Source organism: Eublepharis macularius, chromosome 12 (genome assembly GCF_028583425.1).
Source record: "Eublepharis macularius isolate TG4126 chromosome 12, MPM_Emac_v1.0, whole genome shotgun sequence".
Lineage (NCBI taxonomy): Eukaryota > Metazoa > Chordata > Lepidosauria > Squamata > Eublepharidae > Eublepharis > Eublepharis macularius.
In genome coordinates this window covers 75,448,344-75,474,755 of record NC_072801.1, presented here as the reverse complement: position 1 = coordinate 75,474,755, position 26,412 = coordinate 75,448,344, and the positions used below count along the sequence as shown (strand labels likewise).

General features: G+C 43.8%; 1 pseudogene; it reads right to left on the bottom strand.

The window, feature by feature from the left end:
- Positions 1–16,950: 16,950 nt before the first annotated feature.
- LOC129339965 (Ig heavy chain Mem5-like) lies at positions 16,951–24,490 on the bottom strand (annotated as a pseudogene).
- Between the last annotated feature and the right edge of the window lie 1,922 nt (positions 24,491–26,412).

The following is a 26,412-nucleotide window of genomic DNA, read 5'->3' as shown; positions in this document are numbered from 1 at the left end:
TATGGTTGGTGAGTTCTAATGATAAAGTTGCCACTTGCACACTACTGTGGAGGGTTTGGGGGGGGGTCTCTTGCCACTGCTCCTCTCCCCTCTGCTGCACCCCAATATATCAATAGGGTACAAATGAGGAAAAAATAACATTGAATGATGCATTGGTATCGCTTCTGTGCAAAGACCAAGAAGTGAAGTCACTTTGTTGAGGGCGGTCTATGAATCCCACAAATTTCTCCGTTTGCCTTGGACATTTATGAATTTGCTAGAGCATTGACACAATGCAATGATGTCCATTCTGGGTCTTCTTTACCTGGAAAGGATGTCCATTCATTGGGCAACATGATGCTCATCATGCCCTACTCCCAAAGGCTCTGGAGGTTGCCAGCAGAGGTATGGCAACCTTTCTCACAAGCCTCTGTGAGTTTGTTCTGAACAGCATTGCACAGTAAGATTTCCATTGAGGTTTCAGGGCCTTCAATGAAGATCTAATATGTTTGCGAGGGTTGTGTGTAGTAAAGTTTCTAGATCTTCATGCCCACTTAAGAAATACCCAGGAACTGTTTAATTTATTTTTTCTTGCCCTGATCTAACATTTAGGTAGAACTTCTGATTTGTGATTCTCTAGCACCCCCTCTGGTAACTTCTCACCAAAAGTAACGCAGGGAAGGGTTTTTGCCTGGACTGTAATGGGATCCTTTTCACTGTGTGCCTTGCACAGTAATACACAGCCGTGTCCTCCACTTTCAGGTTGTTCATTTGCAGATAAAAATTAGAGCTGTCCTTGGAGGCTGTGAATCGCCCTTGGATTGCAGGGGAATAAGCATTGTAGCTGTCACCAGGACGAAGGTACTGAACAAGCCATTCCAATCCTTTGCCAGGCTTCTGCCGGATCCACTCCATATAGTAGCTGTTAACATTAAATCCAGTGACAGCACAAGACAGTTTATGGGATTCTCCTGGTTTTTTCACCACAGACTCTGATTGGGTTAGGACCACTTGTGAGAGGACACCTGTTAGGAAAAGAGAAAAGGAGGAACGGTTAAGACAGGAACAGCAGTAGCTCACAGGTTTTGTGTGGAAGCCCAATATAATGAAGGGATTGAAATGTATAAAAGCCCAACATACATGGGGAGATAGCCAACAAAATGAGTGTTGGCAATAAGGACGGCATAGCGGAAAGCTGGACTAGATTTCAAATGCCTTCTTCGTCCAGAGCCAGGAAGCGTATATGAGATGAATAGCTTTTGAGGGTTTAAATAGGAAGCCAAAGTGAGCTTGTCTTTGCATAAATCACAGGCATAAAGGGAGGGGACGGTATTTATGTGAGATCACAACAACCCTTCAGAATCAGAGATGCTGTCATTTATGAAGAGGGAGGGACAACCATTGGCCTGTGGCATGAGACTGGATGTCTTGGCTGCAGCCACCTGGAGTAACTTGATGTGTTGATTCATTTCCACCATGCCCCTCCTCTCCCCAAGGCCCTCTGGCTGAAACTGGATGTAGGGGTGGGGGTGGTTGCTCAATCTCTAGAAAGCAGACCCAGCAATTACAGTGGAGGCAAGGGGTGCATTGGTCATTGGGGGCTGGCCTGGAAAGCCCTGGGGCATTGGGTTGTGGCTACCTACCCTGACAAATGGGGTCCAATTCTGATGTTAACAGTGAGATTAACCAAGCACATCTGGAGTACATCTCCCTCCTTCTGAAAGGACTGATCCTATCAGCATTTTTTCTGTTTCCTAAGGTATGAGTATGGCAGCTGTTTCAAGAGGGGGAAGCTGGTGGGCCACTCACCCATCCTCATGAGCCTGGATCTGAAACACAAACGTGTCAGTTCCTGACCACAAACGTACTTCAGTGTTTCTTCATTGGGGGATTTGTGGGGCAGCAGATCAGTATGGATCGACTGCTATCGGTACGATTTCTGAGACTGTGGGACTGAGAGGAGCACAATCTTGACAAGTTCTTGAAGGAGTGAGAGCAAAGGGGTGGTGGTATTCAATGCAGATGGAAAAAGCAGAGGTGGAGGTGGGAGTAAGAACTGGCAGGGAGAAATGGCAGGCAGTGGGGTGGCCTTGCTAATTAAATAGGCTGTGAATAAGAGACCACAGAAGTAGAACAGCCCAAAAGCCAAACTCTTACCTGGCTTGGACTTGTGGGCTAAAATTGAGAATGAGACTGCAATGCTTTGCCTCATTTCCCAGGCTAGGAGAAGAATCAGGAGCTATGCATCCAGACTAAGTACCAACAATTGAGTGATGCATGGTATAAAAACACTAAAGCCTGACACACACAGGGAGACAGAGAGCGCAAGACGTATTGGCAGTAAGTCTGATGTAGTGGAGGGATGCATGAGATCCAGGCTAAGCTTGACATAGGGCCAAGCTACACATGACAAATGACACTTGAACGGCAAGTGTATTTCTCCCTGTTCACTTGCCCTCCACTCAATCCACTTGCCGTTCAAGTGTCATTCGTCATGTGTAGCTTGGCCCACAGTTGAAGGATAGAAGAGGTGGACTCCGTCTCCCAAACCAGAAAGTCCGTGTGAGGAAGAGATAGTATTAATTCTGGATCAAGATCCCAGCTGGCCAGTGACCGGGGTGTCTCCTGCTCCTTGCTCCCAAGGAACCTTCTTCTGTATCCTGACACTCAAGAACAGAATAACAGTGCACAAGATTAAAGCACAGAAAGATTACAGATTTATTAACCAAATGATTCTTTGCCATGCGTATCTATAGCAAAAAAAGGAAATTTCATGATGATTAGTGCATTCTAATGATAAAGAGGGTTTGGGGGGGGGGGTCTCTTGCCACTGCTCCTCTCCCCTCTGCTGCCCCCCCAATGGATCAACAGGGTACAAATGGGGAGAAAACGGTGTTGAATGATGTGTTCATATCACCGTGTTGAGGGCAGTCTAGGAATCCCACAAATTTCTCTGTTTCCCTTGGACATTTATGAAATTGCTAGAGCATTGACACAATGTGATGTCCATTCTGGTTCTTCACCTGGAAAGGATATTCATGTATTGCACAATATGATGCTCATCATGCCCTACTCTCAGAGGCTCTGGGAATTGCCAGCAGAGGTATGGAAACATTTCTCACAAGACCCTGTGTGGTTATTCTACACTACATTGCACAGTAAGATTTCTAGCGAGGTTTCAGGGCTGAAAATGGAGATCTGATACTTTAGCCAGAGTTGTGCGTAGTAAAATTTCAGGAGCTTCATGCCCTCCTGAGAATCATCTAGGAAATGCTTAGTAGATTTTCACTTGTTCTAATTTAACATTTAGAAGCTTCTGATTTGTGATTCTCCGGCACCCCTTCTGGTAGCCTCTCACCTAAGTTAATGCAGGGAAGGGTTTTTGCCTGGGCTTTTATGGGATCCTTCACACTGTATGTTGTGAACAGTAATATACAGCCTTGTCATCCACTTTCCGGCTGTTCATTTGCAGATAGAAATTAGAGCTGTCCTTGGAGGCTGTGAATCGCCCTTGGATTGCTGGTGAATAAGCGTTGTAGCTGTCGCCAGGACAAAGGTACTGAGTACTGACTGAACAAGCCATTCCAATCCTTTGCCGGGCTTCTGCTGGATCCAAAGCATAACGTAGCTGTTAACATCAAATCCAGTGCCAACACAGGACAATTTATGAGATTCCCCTGTTTTTTTCACCACAGGATCTGATTGGGTCAGAACCACTTGCAAGAGGACAACTAGTAGGAAAAGAGAAAAGAAGGAACGGTTAAGACAGGGACAGCAGGAGCTCACAGGTTTTGTGTGGAAGCCAAATATAATGAAGGGATTAAAATGTATAAAAGCCCAACATACATGGGGAGATAGCCAACAAAATGAGTGTTGGCAATAAGGACAGCATTGCGGAGAACTGGACTAGCTTTCAAATGCCTTCGTCGTCCTGAGCCATGAAGTCTATGTGAGATGAATAACTTTTGAGGGTTTAAATAGGAAGCCAAAGTAAGCTTGTCTTTGCATAAATCACAGACATAAAAGGAGGAGACAGTATTTATGTGAGGTCACAACAACCCTTCAGAATCAGAGATGGGGTTATTTATGAAGAGGGAGGGACAACCATTGGCCTGCGGCATGAGACTGGAGCTCTGAGCTACAACCAAGAGGACATCAGAGAGTTTCAATGACAAGTGGTACCAAAGCTGCAGCCAATTTTTCCATTATTATTATTATTTTTTTAAGAATGCTTTTCAGTTCTTTCAGGAATATTTTGGCTCTCAGATTCCATTGTTTTACCCCTACCGTTTTGTTAAAAAAGAATCATAAGAAGCAAGCAACAGATTCCCCACCTTCCCAAATCCTGGACTGGTTTATGCCTGGTGCTCAATGTAAAACACCCAGGACATATTTGCAGCATGTATGTAATTGGCTTGAACGACCATAACTTCTCTATGGGGAACCCTTGGAATTGGACTTCTGGCTGGCAGGTGTGTGTGAGTCTGTGTGTGTGTGTGTGTGTGAGGGGGTTGTTATTCTTAGAAAATTCTTACAAACTTTTCACATAAGTTTCAGAACCAGGGGAAAGGGATAAGATAAAGTGCTACGAAAAGTGATACAGACTTGGAATTATGATGTGCTTGTGCTTCCATTGCAGTTATATTGCTGTTACATTTTTACGTGATTCTGGTTTAGTGTTGTTATCATTCTAATGGGAATCTTGGATCCTGTAAAATGTTCTCAGATTGTGGTGTGGAATATCTTTGCCTCAATACGAGAGTTACAAATTCAAACAGCTCCTCCTGTTGCCAACTGACCAGGAAAATAACATTTGTGTCTTTGGTCTGCAGAAATCAGCAAATGATGCGTGTTGGTGACATGGCACATCCAACCCTCCTCTGTTAGTCTTCCTCCGACCATAGTGGTTTTTCCTCCAAACAAAAAGTCTCTTAAGGTGGAGGAATATTTCTTAGACTGGACAAGACCTCAAATTTATACCAAAGAAAAGTTGGGGGATGGACATTTTAAGAAACAGATGAATAAACTTTGTTCAGTGGAGTGGTGCAACGAGGGCAACATCCACCCCATTATCGCTTGCTACCAAGTGATTGTTGCTTAAGGTACCTGAGCAGGAGCATATACATTTATATACCTGTTTGCACCCCTACTTACAACTCTGTCTTCCTCTAATTTGAACTATGGAAGAAGACTCATTAAGATCCATGTGGTGGTTGTGTGCATGAACATTAAAGGGAGCATGGGTAAAAGTTTGTAAAGTGAACGCCTGCTTCATTTTAAAACTAAAAATGTGTGTTCCTCTTTTTTGATGCACCTCCCATACATCTTGCCTCACTGTGCTTCTTGGGCACAATAATACAGAGCAGAGTCTGCAGCTGTCACAGAGTTCAGCTGGAGGGAGAACTGGTTCTTGGAGTTGTCCGAAGAAATGATTGCACGGCTTTGGAGAGAAGGGTTGTACCACTTGTTCCCACCATAAGGGTATATTCTGGAAACCCATTCCAGACCTTTCCCAGGAGGCTGACGGATCCAATCCCAATAATAATGCTGAGTATTGATGGTTAATCCTGTCACTTTACAGACCAGGTTGAGATTCTCCCCAGGTCTCACCGTTCCTGGTCCAGATGATACCAGCTGAACATCCGAAAAGGCCCCTTGGAAAGAGAAAACATTGCAGTGAATTCAGCATATCACATAACCACAAATACAATTTTACCAGTATTTCAAAAATTCTCATAGAGTATCTTTTTTCTTACATCTTGGAGCCGTCACCAAGAAAAATAAGAAAAATATAGTTCGTTCCATGATGTAAATGAATAGAATTGCTTAAGTTGGCAGGAAAGATGAAGCTCAACTAGGAACAGAAGTGTATATTCAGCTTCCTTTTGAACTCGTTCTGTTCCCACTGACTGCAGAAGGGATTTGCATAAGTGTTCTTCCCCCTGTGTCCTATGAAATATAAAGATCATTTAAGAAGGAGAGATGAGCTTTCTTCACTTGGATCAATCTTAAAGCTCGAGTAAACAATCAGAAAACTACCAGACACTACCCCTGTGGACAGTGTAAAATATGTCCCTTATCTTTATCAGAGAAGAGCAATACCCTAAAGAATGGACACTCTATTACTTTACATAGTTGCTCCACTTGGTATAGAGCTGGGTTGGTATATTTAATAATTTGTGAATGTGATCTTTGGTACATTGGCAGCACTACTCGCCCATTGAAGGGCCAGCTCTTCATGTGAGATCACAACCCTTCAGAATCAGAGATGATGTGATTTACGAAGAGGGAGGGACAACCATTGGCCTCTCTCATGAGACTGGATCTCTGGGCTGCAGCCTCCTGGAGTTATATGATCTACTGTTTCATTTCCATCAGGCCCCTGCTCTCCCCAAGGACCTCTGGCTGAAACTGGATGTCAGAGTGGGGGTTGTTGCTCAGTCTCTAGAAAGCAGACCCAGCAATCACGGTGGAGGCAAGGGGTGCATTGATCACTGGGGGCTGGCCGGGGAAGCCCTGGGGCACTGGGTTGTGGCTACATGCCCCGACAAATTGGGTCCAATTCCGGTGTTAGCAGTGGGATTAACCAAGCACACCTGGAGTACATCTCCCTCCTTCTGAAAGGGCTGATCCTATCAGCAGTTCTTCTGTTTCCTAAGATATGAGTATGGCAACTGTTTCAAGAGGGGTAAGAGGGGACTTTGGGAGTCGTTGCCTCTTTGCAGCTGGTGGGTGGGCCACTCACCCACTCTCAGGAGACTGGATCTGAATAACAAACTTGTCAGTTGCTGACCACAAACATACTTCAGTGTTTCTCCAGTGGGGGAATTGTGGAGCAGGAGATCAGTATGGATCGACTGCTGTTGGTATGATTCCTGAGATTATGGACTGCAACGGTTAAGGAAGAGAGGAGCATACTTTTGAAAAGATCTCAGTGGGGTGAGGGCAGAAGGAGGGGCGGTATTCAATACAGATGAAAAAGCAGAGATGGAGCTGGGTGTAAGAACTGGCAGGGAGAAATGGCATGAAGGGGGGTGGCCTTGCTAATTAAATAGGCTGTGAATAGACATGGGCACGATCCAAAAAAAAAATACCGATCAAGCTGTTCATGGATCCACGCTGGTGAAGAGTCCAGATCACTGATTCACTCCGATCAAGTCCCGTTTCCGATCTGGGATCTGGGATCTGGGATCGGAGGGGCGCCCCTCCCCCCCCACACACTTAGAGCAGAGGGGGGAAAGTTTTTAATCTGGCAACGAGCCACCTCCACTTAGTGAGGGGATGTTTTCTCTCTCACACACATGCATGCACTTAGAGCAGAGGGGGGGGGAGTTTTTAACCCGGCAACTAGCCGCCTCCCCTCAGGGAGCGATGTTTTCTCTATGTCTCTCACACACACACGCACTTAGAGCAGAGGGGGAAAAAGTTTTTAACCCATCCCTGCCTCTCCAAATAGAGAGAGAGAGAGAGAGGGAGAGAGAGAGAGAGAGAGAGAGAGACCCCGTCAACAAGTTTCAGCCAGCTTAAAAAAAAAAGCAGGGATAGAATCCTACATCCCACCCAATTTTAAAAGCAAGCAGCCAGTCTTCCAAAAGCATATTTTAAACAGGAAGAAAGCAAAACCAGGATCCACACAGATCCTCGTGGATCCTATGGTTTTTTAAATAAGAAAAACACAAATGAATCATCAAATCACATACCAACTTCTTGCAAAAAGCAGGCACTGGTCTGAGAAGCCAGGAGGAGAGAGATATCTCTTTTCAGTTAACTCTTTCAGCACTGAACGGACTCAGAAGAGGAGTGCAAAACAACTTGATAGCTGTTTTTGGGGTTTTTGAAAGAGTTAACACTGAGAAGAGCTTTTCCTCGCTAGGGGAAATATTATCAAGTTTCAAACAGAGCTCAGGCATTCCCCTGCCTCCGTTGCCAGGGGAACAGATTGTTGGCGCCTGAATGTCTAGCTTCCCAGTCCTATCATGATCGCCCCAGAGTCCCAACTGCTGGATCGTTTGCCGTAAAAGACAACGACCCACCAGGTCACGATTGGGAGATTGCCATTATCATGGGTTTTTTTTATCATAACCCAGATCATGCCCATCTCTAACTGTGAATAAGGGACCACAGTCCAAAAAAGCACTCTAGAACAGAATAACAGTGCACAAGATTAAACCAAAAGAAGATTACTGATTTATTAACCAAATGATTCTTTGCCATGTGAACTTAGGGCCAAGCTACACATGACGAATGACACTTGAACGGCAAGTGGATTGAGTGGAGGGCAAGTGAACACAGAGAAATACACTTGCCGTTCAAGTGTCATTTGTCACTTGTAGCTTGGCCCTTAGAGCAAAAAAAGAAAGTTTCATTATGATTACTGAGTTCTAATGATAAAGTTCTAATGATGGGTGGGGGTCTCTTGCCACTGCTCCTCTCCCCTCTGCGGCCCTTCAATGGATCAACAGGGTACAAATGAAAAGAAAAAAATGTTGACTAATGCATTGATGTCACTTCTGTGCAAAGACCAAAAAGTGAAGTCACCGTGTTGAGGGAGGTCTAGGAACCCCACAAATTTCTCTGTTTCCCTTGGGCATTTATGAATTTGCTAGAGCTTTGACACAATGCAGTGATGTCCATTCTGAGTATTTACCTGGAAATGATGTTCATGCATTGGGCAACATGATATTCATCATGCTCTACTCCCAAAGGCTCTGGAGGTTGCCAGCAGAGGTATGGAGACATTTCTCACAAGCCCCTGTGTGATTATTCTGAACTGCATTGTGCAATAAGGTTGCCAGTGAGGCTTCAGGGCTGAAAATGGAGATCTGATACTTTAGCCAGAATTCTGTGTAGTAAAATTTCAGGAAGTTCATGTGCTCCTGAAAATCATCCAGAAAATGCTTAGTAGATTTTCACTTGTTCTAATTTGACATTTGGACAGAGTTTCTGATTTGTGATTCTTCAGCACCCCCTCTGGCAACTTCTCACCAGAGTTAATGCAGGGAAGGGTTTTTGCCTGGGCTTCAATGAGATCCCGCTCACTGTGTCTCTCTAGCACAGTAATACACGGCCGTGTCCTCCACTTTCAGGCTGTTCATTTGCAGATAGAAGTTGGAGCTGTCTTTGGAGGCTGTGAATCACCCTTGGATTGCAGGGGAATAAGAATTGTAGCTGGAACTAGGACTACCATACTGAACAAGCCATTCCAATCCTTTGCCGGGCTTCTGCCGGATCCACTCCATATAGTAGCTGTTAATATCAAATCCAGTGACACCACAAGACAGTTTACGAGATTGTCCTGGTTTCTTCACAACAGCATCTGATTGGGTCAGAACCACCTGCGAAATGACACCTGGTAGAAAAAGAGAAAAGGGGAAATGTTTGAGGTAGTAACATCAGGAGCTCACAGCTTTTGTGTGGAAGCCAAATATAATGAAGGAATTAAAATATAAATGCCCAACGTACATGGGGAGATAGCCAACAAAACCAGTGTTGGCAATAGGGATGGTATAGCGGAACACTGACTAGATTTCAAATGCCTTCTTTGTCCTGAGCCAGGAGGTGTCTATGAGATGAATAAATTTTGAGGGTTTAAATAGGAAGCCAAAGTGAGCTTGTCTTTGCATAAATCACAAACATAAAAGGAGGGGATAGTATTTATGTGAGATCACAACAACCCTTCAGAATCAGAAATGGTGTCATTTAAGAAGAGGGAGGGGCAACCATTGGCTTGTGGCATGAGACTGGATGTCTTGGCTGCAGCCACCTGGAGTAACTTGATGTGTTGATTCATTTCCACCATGCCCCTGCTCTCCCCAAGGCCCTCTGGCTGAAACTGGATGTATGGGTGGGGGTTGCTGGTCAATCTCTAGAAAGCAGACCCAGCAATTACATTGCAGGCAAGGGGTGCATTGGACATTGGGGGCTGGCCTGGAAAGCCCTGGGGCACTGGGTTGTGGCTACCTACCCTGACAAATGGGGTCCAATTCTGGTGTTAGCAGGAAGATTAACCAAGCACATCTGGAGTACGTCTCCCTTCTTCTGAAAGGACTGGTCCTATCAGCAGTTCCTCTGTTTCCTAAGATATGACTATGGCAGCTGTTTCAAGAGGGGGAAGAGGGGACAAAAGCCAATATCTTACCTGGCTTTGACTTGTGGGCTAAATTTGAGAATGAGACTGGAATGCTTTGCCTGACACACACGGATATGACTTGTTGGAAAATGAATTGTTGATTTGATTTTGTAATATATGGTGGCCTGAAGAAGGACCCTCAGGTCTGAAACGAGAAAAAGGAATTTTTTGGCCGGCTGACGCTCGTTGCCTTCCTCTCGCAGCAGCTCAAGCCATACCTTGCAGCAGCTTTATGGGTGTTTGCCCCTTGATGCACAGCGTACTCCATCTTATCACGCGTACTTGGGAAGCTTATTGATTGTATTTGGACGGACTATCTTCTCAGCAATACTGCCTTGTTTTCCTCTGGACTGTGTTGGCATTCATTTGACATATATGTATACTGCCTTGATTTTGTGTGTCCTTAGGATGTTGTATTGAAAACTTTTGTATAGTAACGTATAACCTTGATGAAATATTGTATTTACACTTTTCACTACTGTTCATGGTTGAAATTCTCTCCGTCTTGGGTGTGCTTTTTTGGTTTTGTTGTTGTACTCGTTTGAAGCTTAATACCCCCCTTCTGTGTTGGTGTACTTGCACACTATGGCAGAGGGTTTGAGGGTGTCTCTTGCCACTGCTCCTCTCCCCTCTGCTGCCCCCCAGTGGATCAACAGGGTACAAATGGGGAGAAAATGATGTTGACTAATGCACTGACATCACTTCTGTGCAAAGACCAGGGAGTGAAGTCACCATGTTGAGGGCGGACTAGGAATCCCGCAAATGTCTCTGTTTCCCTTGGACATTCATGAATTTGCTAGAGTTTTGAGACAATGCAGTGATGTCCCTTCTGGGTCTTTGCCTGGAAATGATGTCCATTCATTGGGCGACATGATGCTCATCATAGCCTACTCCCAAAGACTCTGGGGTTTGCCAGTAGAGGTATGGCAACATTTTGCACAACCCCCTGTGAGGTTGTTCTGAACTGCATTGCACAGTAAGGTTTGCAGCAAGGTTTCAGGGCTGAAAATGGAGATCTGATACTTTAGCCAGAGTTGTTTGTAGTAAAATTTCAGGAGCGTCATGCCCTCATGAGAATCATCCAGGAAATGCTTAGTAGATTTTCACTTGCTCTAATTTAACATTTAGACAGAGCTTCTTATTTGTGACTCTCTAGCACCCCCTCTGGTAGCTTCACCCCAGAGTTAACGCAGGAAAGAGTTTTTGCCTGGGCTTTAATGGGATGCTTTTCACTGTGCCTCTTGCACAGTAATACACGGCCGTGTCCTCCACTTTCAGGTCGTTCATTTGCAGATAGAAATTAGAGCTGTCCATGGAGGCTGTGAATCGCCCTTGGATTGCAGAGGAATACCAGTTGTAGCTGTCACCAGGACGAAGGTACTGAATAAGCCATTCCACTCCTTTGCCAGGCTTCTGCCGGAGCCACTGCATATAGTAGTTGTTAATATCAAATCCAGTGCCAGCACAGGACAATTTAGGGGATTCTCCTGGTTTTTTCACCACAGAATCTGATTGGGTTAGAACCACTTGCGAAAAGACACCTAGTAGGAAAAGAGAAAAGGAGAGATGGTTGTGGTAGGAATCGCAGTAGCTTACAGGTATTGTGTGGAAGCCAAATATAATGAAGGGAAGAATTAAAATCTAATGGTCAACATACATGGGGAGATAGCCAATAAAATGAGTGTTGGCAAAAAGGATGGCATAGCGGAAAACTGGACTAGAGTTCAAATGCCTTCTGTGTCCTGAGCCAGGAAGTGTATATGAGGGTTTAGATAGGAAGCAAAAGTGAGCTCATCTTTGCATAAATCACAGACATAAAAGGAGGGGACAGTACGCATGTGAGAGCACAACATTTAAGAATCAGAGACGGCATCATTTATAAAGAGGGAGGGACAACCATCGGCCTCTGGCGTGAGACTGGGGGCCAAGCTACAAGTGACGAATGACACTTGAACGGCAAGTGGATTGAGTGGAATGCAAGTGAACAGGGAGAAATACACTTGCTGTTCAAGTGTCATCCGTCACTTGTAGCTTAACCCTGAATTTCTTGGCTGCAGCCAAGAGGACATGGGAGAGTTTCGGTGATCTAATTTTTCATCGTAAGATGGTGCCAATGCTGCAGCCACTCTCCATTATTTTTGTTTTAAAGAAAGCTTTTGCAGTTCCTTCAGGAATATGCTCGGGCTCCCAGATTCTATTGTTTTATCCAAACCAGTTTTGTTAAAAAGGAATAATAAGAAACAAGAAATGGATTCTCCACCCCCCAAATCCTAGAATTGGCCTGATCATATCATCAGGAAATCAAAAGACTTGAAGGCAAGACCATAGGTACCTTGGTTCTCTGCATAAAACACCCAGGGCATATTTATAGCATGTATGGTCATAAGTAGAGATGGGCACGATCCGTATTATGATCCAAAAAACCCCACGATAATGGCAATCACGCAATCGTGAATCAGCGGATCATGATTGTCCATGGCCAATGATCCAGCGATCGGGAGGGGCCTAGATCGGGCCTGTATTGAGCTCGGATTGGGAAACCAGACACTCAGGTGCCAGCAATCTATTTCCCTGGCAATGGAGCCAGGGGAATGCCTGAGCTCTCTTTGCCCTCCTTCTGTCACCCTGGAAACTCGAATGGAAGCTCAGCTTTCCTTGATCAGCAGGACTTCCTTCCAGGCACAGAGCACCAAAGCAGTCACAAGTTGGGAGAAGACACCCAGGGGAGGGAGGGAGAAGGGGGTGTTCTGTAGCCACGGGCACTCCAATCTCATCCCTGCAAACCCTGATTGGCAGCTCTGACGGCCAAACACAGACAGCCAAACACAAACATAGATGCTGCCGGCATCACTCACTGTTCTTTTCTCACCAGTGCACTCCTTTTTGGCTTGGCGGGTGGGCACATGGGGGGTGCCGCTGGTGAGCAGCCAGACCCCCCTGCCCTGTGAGGGGAGGCGGCTCATCACTGTCTCCCCGTGCCCGCCAGGCCCGGCAGCCACCGCCAGCACCCACCTTCCCACATAGCTGGGAATAGCAGCATGCCCCGCTTTGGCCTCCATGATCCATGATCCACGGATCGGGAACGGGAGATGATTGATGTGCATCGTTCATTCAGGATCATTGCCGGTGCCGATCCACGATCAGCTAGATCGTTAATTTTTTTGGGATTGGGCCCATCTCTAGTCATAATTTCTCTATGGGGAACCCTTGGAATTGTACTTCCGGCTGGCAGGTGTGTGTGTGGGGAGTGTCTGTTATTGTTAGACTATTCTTACAACCTTGTCACATGAGTCTCAGCACAGGGGAACAGGGATATGCCAAAGTGCTACAAAAAGTGATACGGACTTGCAATTGTGATATGCCTCCAATGCAGTTATATTGCTGTTACATCATCTATTCTGAGTTTCTGTGGTTTCCATTCTAACAACAACAACAACAACAACAACAACAACAACAACAACAACATTCGATTTAAGAATTTGGAGATCTGGCAGGTTTTTATGTAAACAAAAAGAAATCAAAGATACTATGTAAAACATGACTAAACAAAAACAACAGTTACTAACGGAAATAACAGACTGTGAAGTAACAAGCAAGGTGAAATATTTGGGAATTGAACTGACTGCAAAAAATATAGATCTGTTCAAGAATAATTATGAGAAATTGTGGACTCAAATAGAGCAAGATTTGATTAAATGGAATAGATTGAATTTGTCATGGCTGGGAAGAATTGCAGTAGTTAAGATGAATGTGTTGCCAAGAGTGATGATTTTGTTACAGACGATACCAATTATCCGGGACTCCAAACAGTTTGAAAAATGGCAGAGGAAAATATCGGACTTTGTCTGGGCAGGCAGGAAGCCTCGGGTGAAAATGAAAGTATTACAGGACGCAAAAGAGAGAGGTGGAATGCAACTGCCCAATCTAAGACTTTACTATGATGCAATCTGCTTGGTGTGGTTGAAAGATTGGATGACTTTGAAGAATTGTAAATTATTGGCCTTAGAGGGATATAAAAAAATATTTGGATGGCATGCATATTTGTGGTATGAAAAAGTAAAAGCAGACTCTATGTTTTTGCACCATTATATCCGCAAAAGCCTCTTCACAATTTGGAAGAAGTACAGAAATTACCTACAAGAAGGAACTCCCTCTTGGGTGGTTCCTTACGAAGTAATAGACCCGAGAACCGTTGACAATGAACAACAATGTTTAACATACAAGGAAATAACACGAACAGACCTTTCAAAATTAAGAATAAAGACGCAAGAAGAGTTGTCATCAAACTATGACTGGTTTCAATACAGACAGATTAGAGATCTTTACAACTCGGACTGTGCAAAGGGAGGGATAAGAATGGAGAACTCAGAATTAGAGGAAGTAATTTTACAAGAAGACAAAAAGGAAATCTCTAAGGTCTACAAGGTGTTGCTAAAATGGTACACTGTAGATGAGACAGTTAAAGTGCAAATGGTGAAGTGGGCTATAAACTTTAATAAAGAAATAACAATGGAGGCGTGGGAATACTTGTGGAAAAACACGTTGAAGATCACAACATGCACCAATATTAAAGAGAATGTCTATAAAATGATTTATCGTTGGTATTTGACACCAAAGAAAATTGCGCTAGGGAACTTGAATATGTCTAATAAATGCTGGAAATGTAAAAAACATGAGGGATCTTTGTATCACATGTGGTGGACTTGTGAGGTAGCTAGGCAGTACTGGGGGGAAATAATAAGAGTAATAAGTGAGATTTTACAATTTCAAGTTAATAAGAACCCAGAACTCCTGCTACTGAACTTGGGAATGGAGGACATTCCAGCACAATACAGGACATTGTTATTTTACATGACAGCAGCGGCCAGACTTTTGTATGCGCAGAAGTGGAAAGTACAAGAAGTGCCAACTATCGAGGACTGGATTTATACATTGCTGTACATGGCGGAGATGGACAAAATGACAAGAAGATTGAGAGACCTTGATCCAGGACAGTTTAACACGGATTGGGAGAAGCTGAAACAATACTTGGTGAAAAAATGGGAGGTGGGAGGAGAACTGTGGCAGTTTGAAAATTACTGAAATATAACAAAAGAAGAGAGAAGTGACTATACCGGGGGGAGGGGGGGAGAGTTAATTGAAAAATTTCTAAGCAATTATTTTATTTGACTATTATATATATATGAAGTAATAGTGGTGTCATTATAAGATTTATAGGGATAGAAACTGATTAATTTCATCGCTGGCAGATAATGGTATAATGGAGAATTTATATAATCAAAACGAATGAATATAAGAAAGGAGGGGAAAGTATACAGTAACATACAGAATATGGGTCAAATTGATTGACTTATGCTTAAAGTATATATTTAAAGTACAGTTAAAGTGATTGATTATTTCTGACAGAGTTGCATAATGGAGAAACTAGACAATTAAAATAGTATGAAGATAAGATATATGAAGCAAAGAGTAATATATGGAGTATGGGTTAAATTGATTGACCTATATTGAAGGTATGCAATGTTTATAATGTACTTAAAGTTATGTATAATGAGGAACAAATTGTTTGTTCAATATAGAGGAGATCAGAATGAGTAAGATAGAGCACAGGTTACCAAAATGATTATTGAAGAATATATGCCAGAAATGTATTATTTAGTTGTTAAGTTAAATGGAAAGGGAAATGAGACAGCACTGTGATATAATAGATAAGCTTAGAAGAGAGTGAAAGTATATGTTTAATAGGTAAAATAAGTTTGAAATGAGTAGGGGAAAATAGATAAGGGGTTGGAGAACTGTTGGAAGTCAACAAAAGGGGGGGAAGGGAGGGGGTTAGAATTGGAATATTTAAAGGAAATTGATTGTAATGGACATTAAAATATTTCTAATCCAATAAAAATTTCTTTAAAAAAAACATTCGATTTATATACCGCCCTTCAGGACAACTTAATGCCCACTCAGAGCGGTTTACAAAGTGTTATTATTACCCCACAACAATAACCCTGTGAGGTGGGTGGGGCTGAGAGAGCTCCAGAGAACTGTGACTCGCCCAAGGTCACCCAGCTGGCTTCAAGTGGAGGAGTGGGGACTCAAACCCGGCTCTCCAGATTAGAGTCCCAAGCTCTTAACCACTACACCAAACTGGCTCTCAAGATTAATGGAAATCTTGGATCCTGTAAAATGTTCTCAGGTTGTGGTGTGGAATATCCTTGCCTCAATCGGAGAGCTACAAGTTGAAACAGCTCCTTCTGTCGCCAAATGACCAGGGAAATAACATTTGTGTCTGGTCTGCAGACATCAGCAAATGATGCGTGTTGATGACATGGCACATCCAACCATCCTCTGTCAGTCTTTCTCCAACATAAGTGTTTTTTTTTCTCCAAACAAAGAGTGGCTTAAAGGTGGAGGAAGACTCCTTAGACTGGAGGAAGACCTCAAATTTATGCCCAAAATAAGGTGGGGGATGAACATTTTAAGAAATAGAGGAATAAACTTTGTTCAGTGGAATGATGCAATGAGGGCAACGCCCACCCCACTGTCACTTGCAACCAAATGGCTTCTAAAGGCACGTGAGCAGGAGCAGATATATTTATATATCCATTTGCAACCCTACTTACAACTCTGTCTACTTCTAATTTCAACTGTGGAAGGAGACTCCTTAATATCCAGTGGTGGTTCTGGGCATGAACGTTAAAGGGGGCATGGGGAAAAGTTCATAAAGGGAATTCCTGCTCCATTTTAAGTGTCTTTGCTGTTCAACATTTCACTTAATAATTCTAAACACTAAATAAAACCAGAAACTGATGTTCCTCTTTTTTGATGCACCTTCCATAGATCTTGCCTCACTGTGCATCCCGGGCACAATAATACACTGCAGAGTCAGCAGCTGTCACAGAGTTCAGCTGGAGGGAGAACTGGTTCTTGGAGTTGTCCGAAGAAATGGTTGCACGGCTTTGGAGAGAAGGGTTGTATAGCTTGCCCCCATCGTAAGGGTATATTCTGGCAACCCATTCCAGACCTTTCCCAGGAGGCTGACGGATCCAGTGCCAATAATAATAACGAGTAGTGATGGTGAATCCTGTCACTTTACAGACCAGGTTGAGATTCTCCCCAGGTCTCACAGTTCCTGGTCCAGAGGATATGAGTTGAATATCCGAGAACGCCCCTTGGAAAGAGAAAACATTGCAGTGAATTGAGCATATCACATAACCACAGATACAACCTAACCAATATTTCTAAAATTCTCATAGAGTAGCTGCTTACATCTTGGTGCAGTAACCAAGAAAAATAAGAAAAATATATTTCTGTCCATGATGTAAATTAATAGAATTGCTTAAGATGGTGGGACTGATGAAGCTCAACTAGGAATAGAGGTGAATATTCAGCTTCCTTTTGAACTCGTTCTTCTTCCACTGACTGCAGAAGGGATTTGCATGAGTGTCCTTCCCCCTGTGTCCTATGAAATAAAAAGATGATTTTAGAAGCAGAGGTGGGTAGGAGCTTTGCTCATTCTTCACTTTGCTCATTCTTCACTCAGATCAATCTTAAGGCTCAAACGATGCAGTGATGTGCATTCTGGGTCTTTGTCTGGAAATGATGTTCATGCATTGGGCAACATGATATTCATCGTGCTCTACTCGGTACGATTTCTGAGACTGTGGGATTGAGAGGAGCACAATCTTGACAAGATCTTGAAAGGGTGCAGGTAGAGGGGGTGTGGTATTCAATGCAGATGGAAAAAGCAGAGATGGAGTTGGGAGTAAGAACTGGTAGGGAGGCATGGGAGGCAGGGGGGTGGCCTTGATAATTAAATAGGCTATGAATAAGAGACCACAGAAGTAGAACAGTCCAAAAGCCAAACTCTTATCTTAATTTCACTTGTGGGCTAAAATGGATATTGAGACTGCAATGCTTTGCCTCGTTTCCCAGGCTAGGAGAAGAATCAGGAGCTATGCATCCAGGCTAAGTATCAACAATTTAGTTATGCATGGAATAAAAACACTAAAGCCTGACACACACAGGGAGACAGAGAGCGCAAGACGTATTGGCAGTAAGTCTGATGTAGTGGAGGGATGCATGAGATCCAGGCCAAGCTTGTCATAGTGGAAGGATGGAAGAGATCCCAGCTGGACTTTGGTGGACTCCCAGGTGGACTCCGTCTACCAAACCAGAAAGTCCATGTGAGGAAGAGATAGTATTAATTCACAATCAAGATCCCAGCAGGCCAGTGACCGGGGTGTCTCCTGCTCCTTGCTCCCGAGGAACCTTCTTCTGCATCCTGCCACTCTAGAACAGAATAACAGTGCACAAGATTAAACCACAGAAAGATTACAGATTTATTAACCAAATGATTCTTTGCCATGTGTATCTATAGCAAAAAAAGGAAATTTCATTATGATTAGTGCATTCTAATGATAAAGTTCTAATGATAAAGAGGGTTTGGGGGGGGGGTCTCTTGCCACTGCTCCTCTCCCCTCTGTTGCCCCCCCAATGGATCAACAGGGTACAAATGGGGAGAAAATGGTGTTGAATGATGTGTTCATATCACTGTGTTGAGGGCGGTCTAGGAATCCCACAAATTTCTTTGTTTCCCCTGGACATTTATGAAATTGCTAGAGCATTGAGACGATGTGATGTCCATTCTGGTTCTTCACCGGGAAAGGATGTTCATGTATTGCACAACATGATGCTCATCACGCTTTACTCTCAGAGGCACTGGGAATTGCCAGCAGAGGTATGGAAACAGTTCTCACAAGACCCTGTGCGATTATTCTGTACTACATTGCACAGTACGGTTTCCAGCGAGGTTTCAGGGCTGAAAATGGAGATCTGATACTTTAGCCAGAAATGTATGTAGTAAAGTTTCAGGAGCTTCATGCCCTCCTGAGAGTCATCCAGGAAATGCTTAGTAGATTTTCGCTTGTTCTAATTTAACATTTATACAGAGCTTCTTATTTGTGACTCTCTAGCACCCCCTCTGGTAATGCAGGGAAGGGTTTTTGCTTGGGTTTTGCTTGGGTTTTTATGGGATCCTTCACACTGTATGTTGTGAACAGCAACATACAGCCTTGTCCTCCACTTTCAGGCTGTTCATTTGAAGATAGAAATTAGAGCTATGGTTGTTGTTGTGGGTTTTCCGGGCTGTATTGCCGTGGTCTTGGCAGAAATTAGAGCTGTTCTTGGAGGCTGTGAATCGCCCTTGGATGGCTGGTGAATAAGCGTTGTAGCTGTGACCAGGACCATAGTACTAAACAAGCCATTCCAAACCTTTGCCGGGCTTCTGCTGGATCCAAAGCATAACGTAGCTGTTAACATCAAATCCAGTGCCAACACAGGACAATTTATGAGATTCCCCTGGTTTTTTCACCACAGGATCTGATTGGGTCAGAACCACTTGCAAGAGGACAACTAGTAGGAAAAGAGAAAAGGAGAAATGGTTGAGGTAGGAAAAGCAGTAGCTCACAGGTATTGAATGAAAGGAAAGAATTAAAATCTAAAAGCCCAATATTCAGGGGGAGATCGCCAACAAAATGATTGTTGGCAATTAGGGTGGCATTGCGGAGAACTGGACTAGCTTTCAAATGCCTTCTTCATCCTGAGCCAGGAAGTCTTATGTGAGATGAATAACTTTTGACCATTTAAATAGGAAGCCAAAGTGAGCTTGTCTTTGCATAAAACACAGACATAAAAGGAGGGGACAGTATTTATGTGAGATCACAACTCTTCAGAATCAGAGATGGTGTCATTTATGAAGAGGGAGGGACAACCATTGGCCTGTGGCCTGAGACTGCATCTCTTGGTTGCAACCAAGAGAACATCAGAGAGTTGGGGTGATATGACTTTCAATGACAAGTTCTACCAAAGCTGCAGCCAATTATTCCATTATTTTTTTTTTTAAGAATGCTTTTCAGTTCTTTCAGGAATATTTTTGGCTCTCAGATTCCATTGTTTTACCCATACCGTTTTGTTAAAAAAGAATCATAAGAAGCAAGCAACAGATTCCCCACCCTCCCAAATCCTGGACTGGTTTATGCCTGGTGCTCAATGTAAAACACCCAGGACATATTTGCAGCATGTATGTAATTGGCTTGAACGACCATAACTTCTCTATGGGGAACTCTTGGAATTGGACTTCTGGCTGGCAGGTGTGTGTGAGTCTGTGTGTGTGTGTGTGTGTATGTGAGGGGGTTGTTATTCTTAGAAAATTCTTACAACCTTGTCACATGAGTTTCAGAACCAGGGGAAAGGGATAAGATAAAGTGCTACGAAAAGTGATACAGACTTGGAATTATGATGTGCTTGTGCTTCCATTGCAGTTATATTGCTGTTACATTTTTACGTGATTCTGGTTTAGTGTTGTTGCCATTCTAATGGGAATCTTGGATCCTGGAAAATGTTCTCAGATTGTGGTGTGGAATATCTTTGCCTCAATACGAGAGTTACAAATTCAAACAGCTCCTCCTGTTGCCAACTGACCAGGAAAATAACATTTGTGTCTTTGGTCTGCAGAAATCAGCAAATGATGTGTGTTGGTGACATGGCACATCCAACCCTCCTCTGTTAGTCTTCCTCCAACCAAAGTGGGTTTTCCTCCAAACAAAAAGTCTCTTAAGGTGGAGGAATATTTCTTAGACTGGACAAGACCTCAAATTTATACCAAAGAAAAGTTGGGGGATGGACATTTTAAGAAACAGATGAATAAACTTTGTTCAGTGGAGTGGTGCAACGAGGGCAACATCCACCCCATTATCGCTTGCTACCAAGTGATTGTTGCTTAAGGTACCTGAGCAGGAGCATATACATTTATATACCTGTTTGCACCCCTACTTACAACTCTGTCTTCCTCTAATTTGAACGATGGAAGAAGACTCATTAAGATCCATGTGGTGGTTGTGTGCATGAACATTAAAGTGAGCATGGGTAAAAGTTTGTAAAGTGAATGCCCGCTTCATTTTAAAACCAGAAATGTGTGTTCCTCTTTTTTGATGCACCTCCCATACATCTTGCCTCATTGTGCATCTTGGGCACAATAATACACTGCAGAGTCAGCAGCTGTCTCAGAGTTCAGCTGGAAGGAGAACTGGTTCTTGGAGTTGTCTGAAGAAATGGTTGCTCGGCTTTGGAGAGAAGGGTTGTAACTCTTGCTCTCATCATAGGGGTATATTCCGGCAACCCATTCCAGACCTTTCCCAGGAGGCTGACGGATCCAGTGCCAATAATAATAACGAGTAGTGATGGTGAATCCTGTCACTTTACAGACCAGGTTGAGATTCTCCCCGGGTCTCACTGTTCCTGGTCCAGATGTTTCCAGCTGAACATCCGAAAAGGCCCCTTGGAAAGAGAAAACATTGCAGTGAATTCAGCATATCACATAACCACAAATACAATTTTACCAGTATTTCAAAAATTATCATAGAGTATCTTTTTTCTTACATCTTGGAGCCGTCACCAAGAAAAATAAGAAAAATATAGTTCGTTCCATGATGTAAATGAATAGAATTGCTTAAGTTTGCAGGAAAGATGAAGCTTAACTAGGAACAGAAGTGTATATTCAGCTTCCTTTTGAACTCGTTCTGTTCCCACTGACTGCAGAAGGGATTTGCATAAGTGTCCTTCCCCTTGTGTCCTATGAAATATAAAGATCATTTAAGAAGCAGAGATGAGCTTTCTTCACTTGGATCAATCTTAATGCTCGAGTAAACAATCAGAAAACTACCAGACACTACCCCTTTGGACAATGTAAAATATGTCCCTTATCTTTATCAGGGAAGAGCAATACCCTAAAGAATGGACACTCTATTACTTTACATAGTTTCTCCACTTGTCAAACTGCTGGGTTGGTATATTTAATAATTTGTGAATGTGATCTTTGGTACATTGGCAGCACTACTCGCCCATTGAAGGGCCAGCTCTTCATGTGAGATCACAACCCTTCAGAATCAGAGATAATGTGATTTATGAAGAGGGAGGGACAACCATTGGCCTCTCTCACGAGACTGGGTCTCTTGGCTGCAGCCGCCTGGAGTTATATGATCTACTGTTTCATTTCCACCAGGCCCCTGCTCTCCCCAAGGACCTCTGGCTTAAACTGGATGTCGGAGTGGGGGTTGTTGCTCAATCTCTAGAAAGCAGACCCAGCAATCATGGTGGAGGCAAGGGGTGCATTGGTCACTGGGGGCTGGCCGGGGAAGCCCTGGGGCACTGGGTTGTGGCTACATGCCCTGACAAATTGGGTCCAATTCCGGTGTTAGCACTGGGATTAACCAAGTATATCTGGAGTACATCTCCCTCCTTCTGAAAGGACTGATCCTATCAGCAGTTCTTCTGTTTCCTAAGATATGAGTATGGCAGCTGTTTCAAGAGGGGTAAGAGGGGACTTTGGGAGTCGTTGCCTCTTTGCAGCTGGTGGCCACTCACCCACCCTCATGAGACTGGATCTGAATAACGAACATGTCAGTTGCTGACCACAAACGTACTTCAGTGTTTCTCCAGTGGGGGAATTGTGGAGCAGGAGATCAGTATGGATCGACTGCTATTGGTATGATTGCTGAGATTATGGAGTGCAATGGTTAAGGAAGAGAGGAGCATACTTTTGAAAAGATCTCAGTGAGGCGAGGGCAGAAGGAGGGGCGGTATTCAATGCAGATGAAAAACTAGAGATGGAGCTGGGTGTAAGAACCGGCAGGGAGAAATGGCATGCAGGAGGGTGGCCTTGCTAATTAAATAGGCTGTGAATAGACATGGGCATGATCCAAAAAAAATACCGATCAAGCTGTTCATGGATCCATGCTGGTGATGAGTCCAGATCACTGATTCACTCCGATCAAGTCCCGTTTCCGATCTGGGATCTGGGATCGGAGGGGCGCCCCTCCCCCCCACACACTTAGAGCAGAGGGGGGGAAAGTTTTTAATCTGGCGACGAGCCACCTCCCCTCGGTGAGGGGATGTTTTCTCTCTCACACACGTGCATGCACTTAGAGCAGAGGGGGGGGAGTTTTTAACCCTGCAACTAGCCGCCTCCCCTCAGGGAGCGATGTTTTCTTTCTCACACACACACGCACACACTTAGAGCAGAGGGGGTAAAGTTTTTAACCCATCCCTGCCTCTCCAAATAGAGAGAGACACACACACACACCCCGTCAACAAGTTTCAGCCAGCTTTAAAAAAAAAAGCAGGGATAGAATCCTCCATCCCACCCAATTTTAAAAGCAAGCAGCCAGTCTTCCAAAAGCATATTTTAAACAGGAAGAAAGCAAAACCAGGATCCACACAGATCCTCGTGGATCCTATGGTTTTTTAAATAGGAAAAACACAAATGAATCATCAAATCACATACCAACTTCTTGCAAAAAGCAGGCACTGGTCTGAGAAGCCAGGAGGAGAGAGATATCTCTTTTCAGTTAACTCTTTCAGCACTGAACGGACTCAGGAGAGGAGTGCAAAACAACTTGATAGCTGTTTTGGGGGGGTTTGAAAGAATTAACACTGAGAAGAGCTTTTCCTCGCTAGGGGAAATATTATCAAGTTTCAAACAGAGCTCAGGCATTCCCCTGCCTCCGTTGCCAGGGGAACAGATTGTTGGCGCCTGAATGTCTAGCTTCCCAGTCCTATCACGATCTCCCCAGAGTCCCGACTGCTGGATCGTTTGCCATAGAAGACAACGACCCACCAGGTCACGATTGGGAGATTGCCATTATCATGGGTTTTTTTTTATCATAACCCAGATCGTGCCCATCTCTAACTGTGAATAAGGGACCACAGTCCAAAAGCACTCTAGAACAGAATAACAGTGCACAAGATTAAACCAAAAGAAGATTACTGATTTATTAACCAAATTATTCTTTGCCATGTGAACTTAGAGCAAAAAAAGAGTTTCATTATGATTACTGAGTTCTAATGATAAAGTTCTAATGATGGGTAGGGGTCTCTTGCCACTGCTCCTCTCCCCTCTGCGGCCCTTCAATGGATCAACAGGGTACAAATGGAAAGAAAAAAATGTTGACTAATGCATTGATGTCCCTTCTGTGCAAAGACCAAAAAGTGAAGTCACCATGTTGAGGGAGGTCTAGGAACCCCACAAATTTCTCTGTTTCCCTTGGGCATTTATGAATTTGCTAGAGCTTTGACACAATGCAATGGTGTCCATTCTGGGTATTTACCTGGAAATGATGTTCATGCATTGGGCAACATGATATTCATCATGCTCTACTCCCAAAGGCTCTGGAGGTTGCCAGCAGAGGTATGGAGACATTTCTCACAAGCCGCTGTGTGATTATTCTGAACTGCATTGTGCAATAAGGTTGCCAGTGAGGCTTCAGGGCTGAAAATGGAGATCTGATACTTTAGCCAGAATTCTGTGTAGTAAAATTTCAGGAAGTTCATGTGCTCCTGAGAATCATCCAGAAAATGCTTAGTAGATTTTCACTTGTTCTAATTTGACATTTGGACAGAGTTTCTGATTTGTGATTCTCCAGCACCCCCTCTGGCAACTTCTCACCAGAGTTAATGCAGGGAAGGGTTTTTGCCTGGGCTTCAATGAGATCCCGCTCACTGTGTCTCTCTAGCACAGTAATACACGGCCGTGTCCTCCACTTTCAGGCTGTTCATTTGCAGATAGAATTTGGAGCTGTCCTTGGAGGCTGTGAATCGCCCTTGGATTGCAGGGGAATAAGCGTTGGAGCTGGAACTAGGATTACCATACTGAACAAGCCATTCCAATCCTTTGCCGGGCTTCTGCCGGATCCACTGCATATAGTAGCTGTTAATATCAAATCCAGTGACACCACAAGACAGTTTATGAGATTCTCCTGGTTTCTTCACAACAGCATCTGATTGGGTCAGAACCACCTGCGAAATGACACCTGGTAGAAAAAGAGAAAAGGGGAAATGTTTGAGGTAGTAACATCAGGAGCTCACAGCTTTTGTGTGGAAGCCAAATATAATGAAGGAATTAAAATATAAATGCCCAACGTACTTGGGGAGATAGCCAACAAAACAAGTGTTGGCAATAGGGATGGCATAGCGGAAAGCTGGACTAGATTTCAAATGCCTTCTTTGTCCTGAGCCAGGAGGTGTCTATGAGATGAATAAATTTTGAGGGTTTAAATAGGAAGCCAAAGTGAGCTTGTCTTTGCATAAATCACAGACGTAAAAGGAGGGGATAGTATTTATGTGAGATCACAACAACCCTTCAGAATCAGAAATGGTGTCATTTAAGAAGAGGGAGGGGCAACCACTGGCCTGTGGCATGAGACCGGATCTCATGAGGGCGGACTAGGAATCCTGCAAATGTCTCTGTTTCCCTTGGACATTCATGAATTTGCTAGAGCATTGAGACGATGCAGTGATGTCCCTTCTGGGTCTTTGCCTGGAAATGATGTCCATTAATTGGGCAACATGATGCTCATCATAGCCTACTCCCAAAGACTCTGGGGTTTGCCAGTAGATGTATGGCAACATTTTGCACAATCCTCTGTGAGGTTGTTCTGAACTGCATTGCACAGTAAGGTTTTGCAGCAAGGTTTCAGGGCTGAAAATGGAGATCTGATACTTTAGCCAGAATTGTGTGTAGTAAAATTTCAGGAGCGTCATGCCCTCATGAGAATCATCCAGGAAATGCCTAGTAGATTTTCACTTGCTCTAATTTAACATTTAAACAGAGCTTCTTATTTGTGACTTTCTAGCACCCCCTCTGGTAGCTTCACCCCAGAGTTAACACAGGAAAGAGTTTTTGCCTGGGCTTTAATGGGATGCTTTTCACTGTGCCTCTTGCACAGTAATACACGGCCGTGTCCTCCACTTTCAGGTTGTTCATTTGCAGATAGAAATTAGAGCTGTCCATGGAGGCTGTGAATCGCCCTTGGATTGCAGAGGAATACCAGTTGTAGCTGTCACCAGGACGAAGGTACTGAATAAGCCATTCCACTCCTTTGCCAGGCTTCTGCCGGAGCCACTGCATATAGTAGTTGTTAATATCAAATCCAGTGCCAGCACAGGACAATTTAGGGGATTCTCCTGGTTTTTTCACCACAGAATCTGATTGGGTCAGAACCACTTGCGAAAAGACACCTAGTAGGAAAAGAGAAAAGGAGAGATGGTTGTGGTAGGAATCGCAGTAGCTTACAGGTATTGTGCGGAAGCCAAATATAATGAAGGAAAGAATTAAAATCTAAAGGTCAACATACATGGGGAGACAGCCAATAAAATGAGTGTTGGCAAAAAGGATGACATAGCGGAAAACTGGACTAGATTTCAAATGCCTTCTGTGTCCTAAGCCAGGAAGTTTATATGAGGGCTTAGAGAGG